An 18,383-nucleotide genomic window follows, 5' to 3' on the forward strand; every position below is an offset into this window, starting at 1 on the left:
GCTTCCATTCTGGAATGTCCCTAAATTTCTAATTCTGTTCCTTGCTGTTTGTGGAGCAATTCATCTCTGTCCAAAACCTGACCTGAATTCCCTCCTTATCTCACTTACTAAGTGAAACTAATGCCCTTCAAGTGGCAGCTGTCACTCTCCTCAAAAACCTGTTTCAACACCAGCTTTCACTACTTGGATCACCCTTGTTGAATACTACCTTGCATTTCAAAATACTTAAGATATTTTTTTGAAATTCTTACAATGCTGTCCCTAATAGGAATTGGGTAAGTAAAATTTTCTCTCTCTAAATATTTTAAAGCATAGACATCCTACAGTATGAGAATGGCACAAAGAGTGGGAGCAAAGGCAGAGGCCACCCCATACGTGGGCAAAATGGTCACCCTCAACATGCCTTGTAGGCCTCCCCCCAGACTTTATCTCAGAACATGTATGTGTATCCAGACATCAAGCTCTACACCTTAAACATATATAATTTTTATTTGTCACTTATACTTCAATAAATCTAAAAAACAAAACAAAACAAACAAACAAACAAAAACACCAGCTCAGAAAACATGGCCCTGCTGGGAATTGGAATGTAGGGGAGATTCCTATGGACTGGAAAAAGAAACAGAGCTCATATAAACATATGAAAGTGAGTAAGAGACAGGACCCATCTGAAGAACCACCAGCATAGGGCAAACATGAGTTTAAAAAGCCTGCTCTATTCCAACATCCAGCATTCCAGACAATGCCTCAGTGCATCAAAGCTTCCCAAGTTATTTACTGTCTGAAGTCGTAACTCATTCCTCACTGCTGCTAATGCCAGTCCCCAGCAGCCAAGAACCCCTGTTCTATTCTTCAGCTTTCCAACTCCTCACAACCCAGCGTTCAAGTATGTTTTTGAACAACACAAACCAACAGCCTCAAAATGGCAATGCCGCATGCTCCTTTTTTACCGATAGAGCAGAGAAAGTACCACTCCTAGGGGGTTAGGGGGAGTGGTCCTTCAGCCTCAGGACTGACTCCCAAAGGCTGCCACAAATTCATCCCTGCAACCCCTCACATAGTCACAGAGCCCTAGAGCAAAGATGTTGCCATGGCAACCAAGAGACAGCCAAGAGCCGAATGGAGCTTATCACCCCACAAGTGGTGCTTCAAGTCTCCATTCACATCACTGCTGCCATCTGACAAGCTGCGTCATTAAGAGGTCCCAGATAGTAATTAATTACGGAGTGTGCCTCTTCTACTCCAAGTCTGGTCATGCCAGAGCACCCTGAGAATGAGTGAAAAGCAAGTATCAGCTGCAAGGTCTAAAAATTCAGCTAGGGATGCAAGGGAGGATACTAGGGAGAAGGACCTGGGGAGGGCTAATCCTGGAGGTCACCTCACTCAATGCCCTCGTTGCAGCCCTCTGTGTGAGCATGGAGATGAAAAATCATGCAGTGTAACATCTGATTGCCCTTTTCAAATTTCCAGAACAAAGCAATATGAATCAGCAATGTCCCCTGGAGTGAAGGAGAAAAACCTCCCAAGACAGTAGCAGAATACTCGCTGTGGTCTCAGGAAATCTGTTTATTCCCTGGTTCAGCCAAGGCAGGATTGGAGAAAACTGGGAGAGCTAAGTCTTTTGGGGCAAGTTATTTTAATAAGGAACCCATTTTGTATAACTTAATAAAATCTATGTTTTGTTGCATGCTTTTTTTTTCTTTCTATTTTTTCCCCTCACTGTTCTCATTAAAAAAAAAAAAAAAAGGTCTCCTTATCTGTAGAGGACAAATGGAAAGATTTCTTTTTCTATGACTCAACCAGGACAGCTTGAAGGCTCACAGTGTTATGAGTCTGGTGTGGTGACATCAGGAATGGAGAGCTCGGTGGAGCAGGGGGCTGTGGGAGGGATACCTACTGCCCCTCATCTCTCCAGGCAGAAGAAATAGCATATCTGGCATCCTAGAGAGTGGCGAATTGGTGTAACTTCACATACATTTAAGTGGTAGGGACAACAGAACAGATAAAATAGTAGTGAGACATGAGTCAGCAAAGGTAGGCAGAATCTAGCCATGAACAGTTTTATGTAGCTAAATTAAGAGCTTAAATTTTGTTGCAAAAGCTATGGGTAGACAGTGATCAGATTAGTACCTAGACTATATCATCAAGGCAAGGAAGACAATTGCAGTTGGGAACAAAATTCATGAAGTCCTGAGGGAAGCAAAAAACTGGTATATTTGAAGAATTTGGACAAACACATGGTTAAGTACAATTGCTTCCACAGTGTTGTCTAAAAGGGTAAAAATTTTCCCCTTCAAGTAAGAACACATCTGTTTCTTAACTTGAAAGATCAGGTCTCAAGTGTACCCCAAGGAGAGTCATGAGCTAGACCCATCTAAGTTTAGAGTCAATAGGACTTCACTGGGCAGAGGATCACAAATGAGAGAGAAATCTGCTCATTTCCTTCTCCCTTGCCCCAAACCAAAGCAACAGAATCTGATCCAAAGTCCTAGGCTACAGATGGTGGAATAGCACAGCATATGTTCTGCAAGCACTTCCAAGAACCACCTATATCTTGGCACTTAAATACTTCACAACAGAGAAAATGTGCTGGTAATTTATATATTCAAAATGTGTTCATGTGTGTACATGCCCAACACACACATCACACACACACACACACACACATACACACACACACAGCCAATGCTCAGTAAATTCTGTACCAATGAAACTTATCTCATGAGCCCTTCTTCTCTTTTGTATACTTCCCCCTTTCCTGGTATCTTCACACTGTTTTGTCTGTCCAGCTTTCAGCCCTGTTCTTGGGAAGGGTTCTAAATAACACTTTGTTACTGCTCCAGATGACCTACCTCCTGTCATGTGGAAAAAAAAAAAAAAAAGCTGTTTCCTCTTATTAGGAGAATTTAAAACAAAGGTAAGCATGAAAGGGGAGTTCACTTATTGACTTCATAGTATATTGCCATTTCATAGTTTCTGAATATTTAAGCCATGTATACACACTTATAGGTACACTGGTAGGTACACACCTAGGATCTCTTAAATAAACATAGCAAAATGTCTCCATATATCCTCCCTGTATTTCAGTCTTAGCCTCCAGAGGCTCTAGCAAGTGGGACAATGGCCACCATTTTACCACACAAAAGCAAATAAAGTGACACTGAGAGTACCCTGCATGCAAACCGCCTACCTTCTAATTGTTGACTTCTGATTCTGATCACAACACTCGGGGCGCCTGGGTGGCTAAGTGAGTTGGGCCGCTGCCTTTGGCTCGGGTCATGATCTCAGGGTCCTGGGATCGAGCCCCGCATCGGGCTCTCTGCTCTGCAGGGAGCCTGCTTCCCACTCTCTCTCTCTGCCTGCCTCTCTGCCTACTTGTGATCTCTGACTATCAAATAAATAAATAAAATCTTAAAAAAAAAAAAAAGAAAAGAAAACTGATCACAACACTCAGAGCCAGTGTTACTCAATGGACTTAAAAATTCCTTCATTCTTCATTTATTTTCAGGAGTAGTTCTCTATTATCCATGTGACTCTGAGCATGCCACCTCTCCTCGCTGTGACCCCTTCTTCAGACTCTCTTGAAGAGTCCCATCTGTTCCATGATTATACTGATTGTGGTTGAACTGACTAGGCAGCAATTGCACAAACCTCTGGCTGTGTCAATCCTTTATGAGAACATTCCTGCCAGCACAACTGTGTGCATGGCAACCCCAACTCCTTCTCACACACCGCCATACGTACCCACTCAACACAGAGATACACAGACCCACACATTCACATTCTCCCCAAGACATCCAGAGTTTTGCCCATTCCTACATAGTTGCATCTGCACACAGAAGCGCACACCCAGTATGCAAAGTCCCTGCATATATTTATGCATGTGTTTTATAAACAGCTAAACCTTGCTAATTCACAAGCCTCTTTGGCTGGCAGATTACTGGAGTGTGCAGATTAGAACTAAAACAAATGATTACAAAGTCAAGGATAGCCCATTGCCAAACACATTCTGTTCTTTTGCTTAGCGTTGTAGTTTTGCCTTAATTTATGGTAATCCTACCCACGCTGCAAGTTAACGTACTGCTGGTTCATAAATGGAGTGCAATCTACTACTCCATTTTGGCTGAGAAGGAAGAGAAGACCGCCAGGTTTTTTAACGATGCTTTAAAAACCACAAATTATAGTTTTCCCATATATTAATGTGAGAATAGTTAAGCTTCCTCACTATAAATATATATAGAATATGTGGACAAATGCATAAACTTATAATGAAGTTCCAGTTCTGTGAGAACCTTTAGAACAGATGTTGACTTTAATTGCTGTCATAATCCATGATAGTCTGGTTAAAAAAAAAGAATTTACAGGCCTCAGTAACCTCATGACCAAGGACTTTATTCGTTGTATCTAACTGCCCCTTCTTCCATCTCAGCTCTCCCCTTCATTCCGTGTTGGACGTCAGGCCCCACACCTGGTCTTTCTGTCATTCTACCTGTTTTTTAATTCTGTGGTAAGAGATCAAACTCTTTCAATATCTCAGAATTCAGAACAAACTCTTTAAGTTGGAGTTCTACCAGAACTTCATGCCAGCCACTTTTTCTCCAATTTCTAGTCAGCCTTGTTTACACATAAATCCAGAAATATACCATAAATATTCTCCTTTCTTTAACTCCTTGATTCTTCTCTATTGAATTCAAATCTACACCAATTTTTTCTTAGTCTGAACTTATTCACTGACTATATACAGGTCATAATTTCTCTTTCCCATGCAGAGAATTTCTGACAAATAAAAATACATTTCTACTGGAAAATTTTTCCATCATTTCTGAATCTCAAGACAACTTATGTGATACTATTTTTTAACCTTCGTAATTGAGGCATAATAGACATGCAGAACAATGCTTACATCATAAATGTTCAGCCAGTTGAATTTTGAGAATTCAATACCTGCTTGTAATCAGCTATGCAGCTCAAGAAAAAGAATACCAGTACAATAGAAGTCTCCCTCGTGGCCTCTCAACAGTCACTACCCTCCACCCAAGGAGGTAATAGAAAACTTCCCTGTCTTCTATTACCAACAACTAACTTGCCTGATTTCATATGCATGAAGTCACATGATAATAATTCCTTTGTGTCTTCTTTCTTTCAGTCAACATTACATTTGAGATTCACCCATATGGTTGCATGGAGTTGTAATTCATTCAGTGTCATTACTGTGTAGCATCCCATTTTTTAAATTAACCACAATGTGTATTTTCCTCTGTTGGTAATTACTTATTTATAGCATTATGAATAGTTCTGCTGCAGAAAATTTTTGTCCATGTATTTTGGTGAATATATATGTGAATTTCTATAGGAAAATTTCAGAAGTGAAATTGTTGAGTCCTAGACTGTACATATGTTCAGTTGTAATAGATACTAACAAACAGTATTTTAAAGTGGTTGTGGAAATACACACCATTATCATCATCATTGTAGGATGAGTATCCCAGTGGCCCTGCATACTCAACATGCAGTTTTTTTTTTTTTTAAAGATTTTATTTATTTATTTGACAGAGAGAGATCACAAGTAGGCAGAGAGGCAGGCAGAGAGAGAGGAAGGGAAGCAGGCCCCCTGCTGAGCAGAGAGCCCGATGCGGGACTCGATCCCAGGACCCTGAGATCATGACCTGAGCCGAAGGCAGCGGCTTAACCCACTGAGCCACCCAGGCGCCCTCAACATGCAGTTTTTAAGGCATTATTATTACTATTTTTTTTTAGCAATTTTGATGAGAGTATAGTGGTATCACATTTTTTATTAAATGATCCCTAACTGATCACATTTTCATACATTTATTTACCATTTGGACATTGTCTGTGGCATGCCAAATAATTAATAGTGTTAAGCACCTTTTCATTTTTTTTACTGGTCATTTGGATATCCTCCTTTGAGAAGTTATGTTCTCATTTTTGTCCATTTTTCTACTGTATTGTTTCCCCTTTTTCTTACTGATTTTTAGGAGTATTCTATATATTCTACATAGGAGTCCTTGTTGGATAGGTATATAGTCAATAAATTCTCTCTAAAGAGGGTTGCTTTTTCACTCTCTTAATGACTTCTTTTGTTATTTTATCAAGCATAATACAATTCCATGGTCATTTTTTTCTTTTATAATTAATTCTTTCTTTGCCCTATTTAATCTTATCCTCAGAACACATCAGAAGCAGACAGAGGAGATATCATGCCATGTTACAGATGAACATAGACCCAGACAGGAGACCAAGTAAAATAGTTCCCAAGCCCAGGCCTTCTGACTCCAGCATTTGGCAACTGAAAATCCTCGACACTAAATCACAACCAAATGTCTTGAGATTCCTGAACTTCAGTCACTGTTCATACCAAAGTGCACCTCTCCATGGCCTGAAGGGAAGCTTCTTGGAGAGTATAATGTCAAGAAGAAGAAGGTGATAGTTAAGGGCATTTACAGACAATGGCTCACACTAAAATACAACAGTGTTCTTATTTCCTAAACCCAAGGTCTCTTCTCCCCTAAGGGTGAAAGCAGAGGTTTTTGGGAAAAGTCCAAAGTCCACTTCTCCCTCCCTAGAAATGAGGCAGAGAGGAAAGAAATCTCTCCTAGTTTACATTCCCATTCCATGTATTCTTTTATTTAAAAAAGAAAAGAAAAGAAAAGAAAAGAAAAGAAAAGAAAAGAAAGAAAGAAAGAAAGAAAGAAAGAAGAGAAAGAAGGGGAAAATAATGAGAGGAACAAAGAGGGAAATGGAGGGGAAAAAGGGGATAGAGGGAAATATATATAATGTGTCTGCTGTTAGCTTAAATGAGATAATTACGGTAAACACATTTGCTTATTCACCCCTCTCCCATGGTAAGTAAATTAAAAAAAAAAAATTGGTAAACCTAATTATTAAAAGCCTTTATTTGTGGCCAAATCAGGACATTGATAATGGATAATGTGTTTACACTCACAGCCTACCAAATTAAATCTCTAGCTTGGCCATTAACAACAAAAACAAAGACAAAAAACATAAAACAAAACAAAAAAATAATTGATTCAATGACTCGCTATGAGTTCAATCCAACTCTGAGCTCTCTGGGCTCTCTCCAGGTGGAGCTTCAGGGATGTGAACAACTTCAGATTGAAGACTGTAGTTTAATCACCAGCAGAGTTTCATCAACACTCTTATTAATGATAAAATCACACATTTAACAGACAGATAATGACTTTTCTTGATGACAGAGGAAGATGTCATAATTCCCAGGTAAAAAAATAATACCCCCGCAATAAAAATATATTTTAAGAAGGACCAAAATATAGTAATTTCCTCTTTTAGTTTCTTTGAAAAAAGTTTCAACTAAGAGACACACAAAAGAACATGTTATACTAGGAGAGATGCTTTCTATTACAAGATATTTAAAACAATTCCAAAACATAGAAAATTCCCTGGGAAGTGAATGTAGTCCACTCTCTACTCTTGATCACAATGTCTGTTTTTCTAAGATGGCCGCCTTCTCTAACCCTAGTTGGTTTTACGTTTTACTATCCTAGACTCCCTATATTTGCCTTTTCTACAGTTAGCATCTGTCTCAATAATTGTTTCATTTACCCAATCACTCAAAAAAATTTACTGTTAAAAAATAATCATGAGCACTCCACTGGAATTGGGACTAGAAAGATGGTCATATACTTATTAATAATTTATTTTTGCCTAAGCATTCTTCTCTCTGTGGAGTTAGTCTCTTCCCCTGGTTCTACAATGTTGCACACACTCCTGCAACATTATCTACAACATCTAATTGAAATATGGGAATGGGGAGGTGATAAATTAATAATAGGGATTAAATGATCCAAAAACATTATTTTCAAAACAAACAAACAAAAAACTAACAATAAAACAAAACTTCCTAAGCTGGGCAGTGAAAATCAAATAGATAATCCTGGAAGTGTGTGAGAGTTGGCTAAACTTGAAGGCCCAGAGAACGCTTTTCCACCACTGTAAGTTTGGAATCAATTGACCACTGCCTTTTTATCCTTGAGACTATACATCCCAAGCAATTATACGGTATAACCTTCTCCTGAAGATGTTGACAGTCACAACCATCTCTTCTGTTAAGTCTCTCCTCTATGAGCTTTCCTTTCCAGAGAAAAGATTCTTCTTCTCTGAGCCTACTTGCTATTCTATCCTTCTTTTGCCATAGAGTACAATACAGCTTTCTTAGTAAAGTCAACATATGAGCTCCTAAGAGAAGAAATGGTGCTTATTGGTCTCCATCCTTGGCCCCAAGACTGAGATAGAACAGTCTATTACATATCATATTATGTAGTAACTTTTAATTTACTAGAACCCACCTACCCACCATATTTTGAATTAAGAGAAGGAATTTCTTACACATTTTCATGTAACTCTTTATTCAAACTCAAAGCAAAAATGAACACATTCCTATTTCACCTAGTAAAATGCCTTATGAAAACATGTATTTTAAAATATACTTAGAAAATATGTGTGGCCAGAATTATAGGTGAAATTAGATGTATAACTTCATTCATTCATTTATTCATTCAATATCTTACATTGTGAATATTTTTTATCTTATTTAATTTGCTCACTACTGGACTTTTGATATTATTACATATTTATTGAACATGGAATACATGTTTAAAATAGAGAGAAACTCCTGATCATTTAAAATATTTCAGTATCAATGGCAAATATACCAATTAACTATCAAAATCAAAGTGCAAAAAATAAACACAATCATGGAATCTCACATTCCATTATTTTTCTGACCTAATTTATTGTGTTGTACTCAGGTATTTCCAAAGTAAATACCTTCAGAGTGGTCATAGTCCACAAGTAAAAGCCTTTCTGATCCACAATTTGCTTGATTGTTACCAAAGGTAATACCACTATATCGTGGTTTGAGAAAAAATATTTGCCATAGAGTCCTTTCATATAAGAGAATGCTTTGATGGGTTTGGTTCACTTTCTGGAAAAAGACATGTAAATATACACATATTATAAGGGCACAGGTCTTGATTCTCAACCAAGATAGGGTGTAGTAGCAAACCTCACATGCATACCTGCCCTGGAAGACCCACCAGGAATAGCCACCCAAGAAAACACTTCTTCCAGTGGAAGAGGACAGAATAATCAATCTCTCAATGACTGTTTCACAGCATGCCAGGCTGAGACACAGTTTCACAGGACACTAGGCTCTCATTGACTGTACCAAATTAAAGTAGGCTGACAAGAACTGACAGTGATTTATTCAAAACAAAGTACTGGGAAAAATCAAAGCTGGGTCTTCTTTGTCTTTCCTCTAAGTAATACAGACTTCCCTACATTTTCTTTTTTTTTTAATTTTTCTATTTTTCTATACAGTTTTTAATATACTGAAAATGGGATGATAAGTAACCTTATCAATAATCAGTGAAAGATGATGAATGAATTTCTTCAGAGTTTTGCAATCTTCAATGCCCCCATTCCATCTATAGGGTACAATCTAAAAACTTGGACCTATTCTTCGTGTACTGTTCTCTATAATTCCCACCCACTCCCCTAAATTCAGTATAAAGTTTAAGAGTTATCTCCCTAGAGTGTCTCTCCTCTCCACTCTTTATAATTTTCTATGTTCCACTTAACATTCAAGGTCCATGTGAAGTCATACCTCCCCTGGTCACTACACTGATCACACTAGGACATTGGACTCCCCTCCCTGAATTGGCTAAGCCACACTTCAACTACCAAGGCAGCCATTGCCTAAGACTAGGTTTTGTAGGTATGCTGTCTCCTCAAAGAAAACACAAGTTTTGCAAGGGTGGAAGCTTATAATGGTTTTCTAGGGATGCTATAACAAATTGTCAAAAATCAAGTAGCTCAAAACAACAGAAATACATGCTTTCACGGTTCTGGAGGCTAGAAGGCCAAGATCAGGGTGTCCGCAGAGTCATATTCTGAAGGCACAAAGGAAGGATCTATTCCATGGTTTTCTCTTAGACTCTGGTATTGCCTAAAATCCAGGGCATTTCTTGCCTTGTAGTTGTATCCCTCCAATTTCTGCCATTTTTCTTCTGTGTCAGTGTCTTTGTGTGTTCTATGCTCTTATAAGGAGCAAGATATATTGGACTTTGGGTTCATTCTAAAACAGTATGGCCTCATCATAACCAATTATATTTGCAAAGACCCTATTTTCAAAAAAAAAAAAGTTACATTCTGAGGTCCTGTTTAGACATACAGTTGGGGAGGGGCACTTTTTAACCCAGAACAGAGATATACCCTTATCCTGCTTTTGATGTTTAGTATCTTTCTTTAACTGGGAGAATTTAAGGACTCTGCTGATAACCATGACGTTATACTTAGGGAGCCTGCTTTGTGTGGGATGATGTGCCAGGCTCTGCAGAAAAGCCTTTCTGCACTGACTCAACCACAGAAAGGCAGTAATAGTACTCTTCTTATAAGTTTTGGTTCTACTAAGAAAAAGCCAATCACTTTGTAATGGTAATTGCTTTTGACCTGCTCTTCTGGGAGGCCACTGGTAGGTACAGTGGAGTTCACTTAAGTAAAGCTTTAGTATAAGAGATCAGGAATAATTAAGGCAGGCAGGGTGGGGAGAGGAAGCAATCATGGAGAAGTCTCATCTTAAAGCATGGGAAATGTCAAGTTGGATTCACTCTGTGTAAAGGTCAGCCCTAACATGCCAACCTTTTAAAATTTCATTTGAAGGACTCTGTTTAAAATACCATGCTACAAATTTGCTAAAAAAACATTCACTCTGGGAAAACCTTTCATATAGCCACAGAAGACAGAGTTACCACAATAGAGTGCAAAACTAAATAAAAACAATATAAATGCTCTAATTTCCAGGGAAACAAATGAGGAAGCACACAAAATTTTTAAATATCCAAGGGAACACTTTGCTGGAAGAGAAACAAGCAAATAACAAACAAACAAAACCCCACTAGTCCTAGAATCAGAAAACTAGGTTTCCAGTTCCAGTTTGCTATTTGCTGGCTTTGTGACATTCAGCAAGTTAAGACATTTAACCTTTCTCTAATATGGAGTAATACTTGGCTTACATACTTGCTGTAAATGAGTGTGAAAAAAATAAGATATTATGAGTGAGATATTCTCTGAAATCATTAATCACTCCACAAATATTTGGATTATTTTGAGACCTTCAGATAGGCAGCTATATGTTATCTTAATGATTATCAAATTTACAACCAGATATTGTCTGCCATTTTGAAATAAAACAAATTTGTTCTTGAGTAGGGTCCTAAGGGATCAGCCCAAACTGGTTGCCTAGGAGAAGAGCCATTTAACTAAAGGTTACATAAAATTGAAAACCACAATCAGACATTAAAAATAGAATTTTAAAAGGTGATCTAGTCAGTGAACCAACAAATTGATTGGACACCTACTATGTCTAGGTGTTCTCTAAGACTAAAGGAGAAACAGAGTTGAAAATAATTAGTATCCCAAACCCAAAAAGATTAGAATGTAGCCATGTGCTACTAAAAAATAAAATATCGTCATTGCACATGAAGAACAGAGAGACCTGGATAAATAATGCTGAGTGATTTCAGAGTGAGAAGAGATCCCTATTGGATATAATGGTCAGGGAAACATTATGGAGAACGGAATAGTAAATTGAAGAGAAAAAGGTGTCTCAGCAAAAATTTTCAGTCTATATAAGGGATCAGACATTTAAACATCTTGAATGGAATAGAGGTTGAAAGGGATGAGGGTAAGGAACAAGAGAATGAGAGAAAGATACTTTGTTTCAATCCAGGGTATCACCATTTTAAGTATGCCTCTATCCTTGAGCTTATTTTCTCCATCAGTTTGGACCCTCACGTCAGACTGAAACAAAAGGCATATTAGCAAATTAGACCTCAGAGAAGCCTTAGGTAGGGATAATTATCTTCTGCTCCGTTCATCCTAAACAGGAAAAGATAAGAAGGTTAACACTAAACCTACTTTTTTGGGGGTATCACAGACAGGTGGCCAGCATTCCACCGTTAATAGACAAATGAACCCATCTATTCCTGTTAGTCTCCTTAATGATAAAATTCATGCCTGTATAAAAATTTTTACAATATACATATACATATACATATACATTTATAGACAAACAAATATATATTCAAATATATGTATGTACGTATAGGACTACATTAGCATTGGTTGGAAACATTAAAAAGAAAAAAACTTTATGAGAGATGAAACCTTAGAAAAATCAGAATGGAATTTAGAGTTGCAAAATGGATGCTCTTTTAGAAATCTGAACAGAAGAAAATGATCAGACTGAAATTAGTTGAATTGGAACAATGCTTTCTAAAAAGTGACCTATCCAGAGATGGGAAGATCGTACCCCTTCAAGAAGAGACAATCAGCTTTTGTGTGCTGTGTCACTGTAAAAGCCGCTTCCAGCAGAGAGGAGCACAGCCCAGCACTTCCTTTTGAGAGGAGATGGTAAGATGACAGAACGATGAACTTTAATGGGCTATCAGATATTTTTAAATAGCATTTTCCATTTTAAATGTGGATCCAAATCTAATGCTTATAGAATGAGGGCTAAAAGCTTCAGTTCAAACCAGCAAGGCCATCACCAGTATCCGCACCGAAAGCTCTCTGACAAGAATACACTTGATTTCCAACCAGCAAGAGACTAGTTATTCCATTTAGGGAAATGACATCTTGATGACCTAAAATTACCCTTGCAGTTTCTGCAGACTGTAGTTTCGGCAATCTATCTATTCCAGGTTGCACAGAAAAGCATTGCTAAGGCTTTTAAAGAACTCTCTCCAGGGGGATCATGCTTTCCCTGGCTCCTTAGCCAAAGATGGTATAAATACCTGTCAACATAGTGCTTACTGGTCACCAAAGCTGATAATTCATTCATTTCGGAACATTAATGAATGCTTATTATGTGCCAGGCTCTGTGCTAGATGCTAGTGATACAAAAATTAAAGCCATTGTACCTACCCTCAAGATCTTAATGCCGTGTGGGGAAGAGAATCAAGTGAAAAATTATCAGAATGTAAGAGAGATGGCATGCTGACTGAATTTCCAAAAGGGCTATTAACTTTTGCCATCTCCACTCCACCCTACTCCATTCACTTCCTAATACTGCAATCTGGCCCTCACCCTTTCCTGAGACTGATCTCCCCAAGGTCACCAGGACTATCCAACCTTCCAATCTGATGGCCAGTTCCATCATTATTGTACCCATTTTCCAATAGCATTTGTCACTTTTTGTTACCCACTTATTTTCCAAACTCTTGGTCTTCTAGGACCATGCAATACCCTGATTTTTCTCCTTACAACCTTGCAAATTTCTTCTAAGTTTTCTTGACTTGTCTTTTCTGTTGTTTGGTCCTTAAATGTTAGCAATACAAAGAATTGTACTCAGTTTCCTCTGCATGTATTTTCCTTATATAATTTCATTTCTCAGGCTCCCAAACAAAACAAAACCTCCAAATCTCTTCCATATATAATCCATTGTCAATTTTGTTCATTAGATTCTGGAAATGCTTCCAAGTTTCTATTCAAGATGGTAAACAGAGCCAGTATATTTGACTGCACCATGCTAAATTTTCATTTATATTTACAATGTCATATAAAAATATGCGTATTTTAGAAAACGATATCAGTGTGACCAAACAGGGAAGGATGCCATTCACATATTCACATATTCAATATTGTGAGAACATTTCCAAGATACAATATAGGTTTGGATTACTAGAAATAAAAATTATTTTCCAGCCTCAGATTCAATACATGGAAGGCAATCCTCCAGTTCTCTGAAACACAGGGACAGGGATCAGAGGAATGGGGAAGACCTGGGGAATCAATAAGGGAGCCCGAATCTTGCAATGTGAATGACTTCTGTATGGACATCAGGAAAATCCTTGAGGTCACCAGGCTCACACTATGCCTTCACAGAGCTCTGACCAGAGGCAGTCACAATCACAAAACCCCCAAATAAAACAGAGACATTTCTTCAGAAAACCACTGAAGATGACTGTGCTGCTCTGTGCTATTTTCTGCACTTCTATTTTGCCAGATAAGGATACCAGTTGTAAATGAGGAGTAAGAAGGGAGTTCTAACTATAGAAATTTGTTCCATGAGAAAGTTTTACTCTTCTGACATAAATTTAGTTCTCTGTGTTTGGGGCTGTTATCATTTGTGTTTGATGTAGCAACTCAACCTTTGTAGGTGCCTGGTCCTTGTTTACTAGGTGGTGCAGATGTTCAAGTTGTGAGGTAGTTGCAAGGCCTCCTCCTTATCTGGCATAACTCCAGAGAAGGCTCTGTGCATTTTTGTATTTCCAAAAATTGAAACTTTCCTCAACTGCCCCTATCCTCCTTCTCGAGGCCTGCTGCTGGCCCTAATGGTACTCCTATCTGACTGGCATATCTTTGTCCTTCCAACTGGAAAGAGAAATATATGGTACCAAATCTTGCTGCTATTTGCAAAATAGTTGGATTTTACTCCCGCATGATAGTTGTGATACACTGAAGTTAGCTGGTCTATCCCTTCTTCTATCTAATGGATGTGGTTTTGCTTATTAACAAATCCTCTTCAGTAATGCCCCTACTTTAAAATAGCATGTGCCCCATGCCATGTATACTGAGGACCTATGATACATGGATACAAATTATTATTACAAGGATTTTCTGTGACAAGCCACCTCAATATCTTAATAGGTTCAAATAGCAAGCACTTAGGTTTCTTACTTTTCTAGATAGGCTATGACATTGCTGGGATAGAATGGGCTTGGCAGCAGGTCAGATTTAGTTTATGCCAAACATCTCTTTCAGGGATAGCAGATATCTGAACCATATGCTTCCCATGGTGGATCACAAGACCGTAGGATGGTGAGCCAGAGCAGAAAACAATTCTTAAGGCCAACGTTGTAACTACTGAATACATTGCACTAACCACAAGCCCTAGGCTGAGATGGATGGTACCTCAAGTGAATTAGAATAAAGGTGACAGGAAAGGGTGGATAATGACAGTAGGTGGGATGAAACTCTAACATTATAAATAAGTTTAGGAATATAATTTATACACTTACATACGAATTGTGGTTGGTCATGAGTGATTAGTTTACTTATTGGTCCAAAATTTTCCCTCACTCCTACTTATAAGATTATACATTAATAACCCTTTGTAATATGATTCTAGTTATTGGATATTGGGTTTCTTGGTCCAGCCTTCAATTTGATGCTGTCAACATGACATTGTATACACTGTTCATTTTCTTATCTATGCTGATATAAACTTATTTGTGTTTGTGTGCATATGCACATAGACATATACACATACAGATATATACATATGTATATTTATATACACTCATGCATAAATATGCACATATGTATATATGTTCATATAAATGCAAATTTGGGAGGGAAGATAATTAAATTAAATGCATAGGACTCAAATTGTCATTCTTAACTAGAAGAATCATCTGTGTGGTTTTTCTGTATTTGTTTAAGTATGTTTCTCCCAAAGGAACCATGTATCATCTTTTTATCCTAAGCATATAATATGGTTTCTAGAATCATCATATGTGCTCAATAAATGTTCAAAGTATTAATCCATCACATTATTTGCTTCTTCTCTTTCCAAATTTTTGGATGATAAAACGTAAATCTTTTACTACAATCCTGTGTCTCTTAATCTCCATCCATTCTCTGATTCAGCAGTTTGAACCTGCCTTGCTCTACACATATGTTCTTTGATGTCTTCTTTGAGCTGCGGTGAAAGATGGACCTAATAACTCAGGGGTAAATGAACCATTATCTGTTAACGAGGCGGAAGACTTTCTGTGAGTTTGTATCAGATATGGTGCACAGGGAAAGTTAAAATCAGCAGACAATGATTCTGACTTTTCTGTCACTGTGGGACATTTTAAAGCCATTTCACCTTTCTAACCCACAGTTTTTCCCCAAAAAATGGAAATAACTTTTTATAAAGCTGCCCTTCCTTCTGACATTACCCTTCTACATCAAAGGAAATGATGTTTGAGAATATGCTTTGACAAATAAAAAGTATTACATAAATATGCTCTATAATTATTTTTTAATGGAATTAAGCCTTGATTATTCAGGGTAATTATTGTAGATGACACTATGGAAACATTTCTTCTTCCCCTTCCCACATCTTTGACTTAATACTACACATTAGGCAACTCCTGTTTGTTTGTTTTTACCAAAAATTCTTCCAGACATCTATGTTGTTCTAATTTCTCCTATATCTTTTTTACTTATGACCTGTCACTTGTTATTTCTGTCAGACTTTTTTCCCCTGCATTTATTAGAACAGATATGTACTAAATGCAAGGACTATTGTTTAGAAAGTAAAATGACTGTGTCTCTCAGGACAAGGAAAGAGGAACAGAAGGAAATGTATGGAGAAGCTATTTTTAGTTTGACATACCTTGATGAAATGGCTTTAAACTCAGTATATGATTGCAGAATAAGTACAGCTCCTCAAGATAGAAAATGTTCCCCATCTTATCTCACCTACCACATGGATCAAGGAATCTAGAATGGGGACAGGCAAAGAGGGAAAGGGATCAGCAGCTATAAAAGGACATTTGTTCAGGAGTGATATTTCAGAATTTGTCATCCTCATTCAACCTTCAGGGTGACTGCTGATGCATTTTGACAGGGAAGAGAATTTACCTTGATTAAAAATATTTCTTTATGTAGGGAGGTTTGGGGGAGCAGTACAGAGGGAAAGACCAATATCCAGGACTTCTACATAGTGGAATCCTGGGCTGATATCCCACCCAACTCCACTAAATACAGAGCATTTCTTTCAATTCCAACCATATTCTAGGACTAGGAAAAAAAAAATCACTTCAAATACTAAACTCCACACTGAGGAGCCAATTTCTCATAACAAGAGTTAATAATGAGTCTTCTTGAAATCCCTTTTCCAATCAAAGGACAGGGATTGTCAGAACAGATATCACTGTATTAAGGCCAGACTAAAAGCCTGGTCATGACTTGTATGCTATGGATAAAACCATTAATAAAAGCAGTTCTAAGATATTTCTCTGAAAGGTTTCAGAAAGAACACTAATTAACTCAGGCAGAGAATCTTCCAAAGATGTATTCCTTCTGTTGAAGAATATCCTGTATTGGCATTTTTGTGAATCATTCTTGACATTTTGCCAGTTCTGCTGTCAACTTTCAAGGGATACAGAAATAGTCAGTGGATTTTTAAAAGCAAAATCTCTAAACCAAAGTCTGATCACAAAACTACTGGTTAGTTTAAAACCAAAACAAAATACAGACATGATCATTAAAAACCAAAATTTCTAGGAAAGCTCTTGAGATGGAATTGCTTCATCTAGTATATATAGTAGGGCCAACTTGGATTAAATTAAAGTGTTTCTTAGGTTGTAGGGCTAAAAGTATTTTGAGTTATTGAGTGGTGTGTGTGCACGAGTGAGTAAACACTCATGCATATGTATACATGTTCTGTCAATAAATGTTGATCCAACACCTACTATGTGTCACTCACTACTAATAAGAAAGCTAAGATTCTATCTTATAAAATACTAATAATTGTTCTAAAAATATTTCTAAATATTTTATGCTTTTAATAATTGACTTTTTAATAGGCTATTTTTATAGCAGTTTTAGGTTCACGGAAAAATTGAACAGAAGGTACACAGATTTCCTATATACTCTCTACTCAGACACATGCATAGCCTCCCCATTATCAACACCCCCACCAGAGTGGTATATTTGTTACAACTGATGAACTTACCTTGACATTATTATCCCCCAGAGATAACTGACTGAGCCACACAGGAGCCCTTATCGAGTGTTTCTTTTGAAAACATTTTTCCTCCATCAACGGCTTCTCATTTCATTTTCTTGATCTTTTTTTAAACATAAAGTGGTATATGCAAGATCAAAAATTTGTAAAAAGTAGAATGTCAACTATCAAAGTGGAAGTGAAATGTCTATTCACTAGTCCTGAACTGCTCCAGCCCATCCACCACTTCATGTAAATACTCTATCTATGGAGAATTATTAAAAGAGAATTACTCTTTTGTCATGATTGTCACCCAAAATTTGCTAATCACTTTCAAAACTGACATAACACAAGTAACATCTCACACTTGTCACCCTTCTTTTCATTCACATGGTTTCCTATACTATTCTGGAAAATAGTATTTCTGTGCTCCATACTCTATCCTCCAAAATGACTCAGAAAGAAGATACAAAATTATTTTAGTTTTTGTTTTTAAAATGACATCCATAAGTGAATGTAATGGAGACACAAGTTTTTGGATTATAGGAATATTAATTAAGAGAGACAAGATTTTACTAAAAAGATAAGCATAGTGGAGAAC

This window comes from Mustela nivalis (genome assembly GCF_964662115.1).
Source record: "Mustela nivalis genome assembly, chromosome: 8".
Classification (NCBI taxonomy): domain Eukaryota; kingdom Metazoa; phylum Chordata; class Mammalia; order Carnivora; family Mustelidae; genus Mustela; species Mustela nivalis.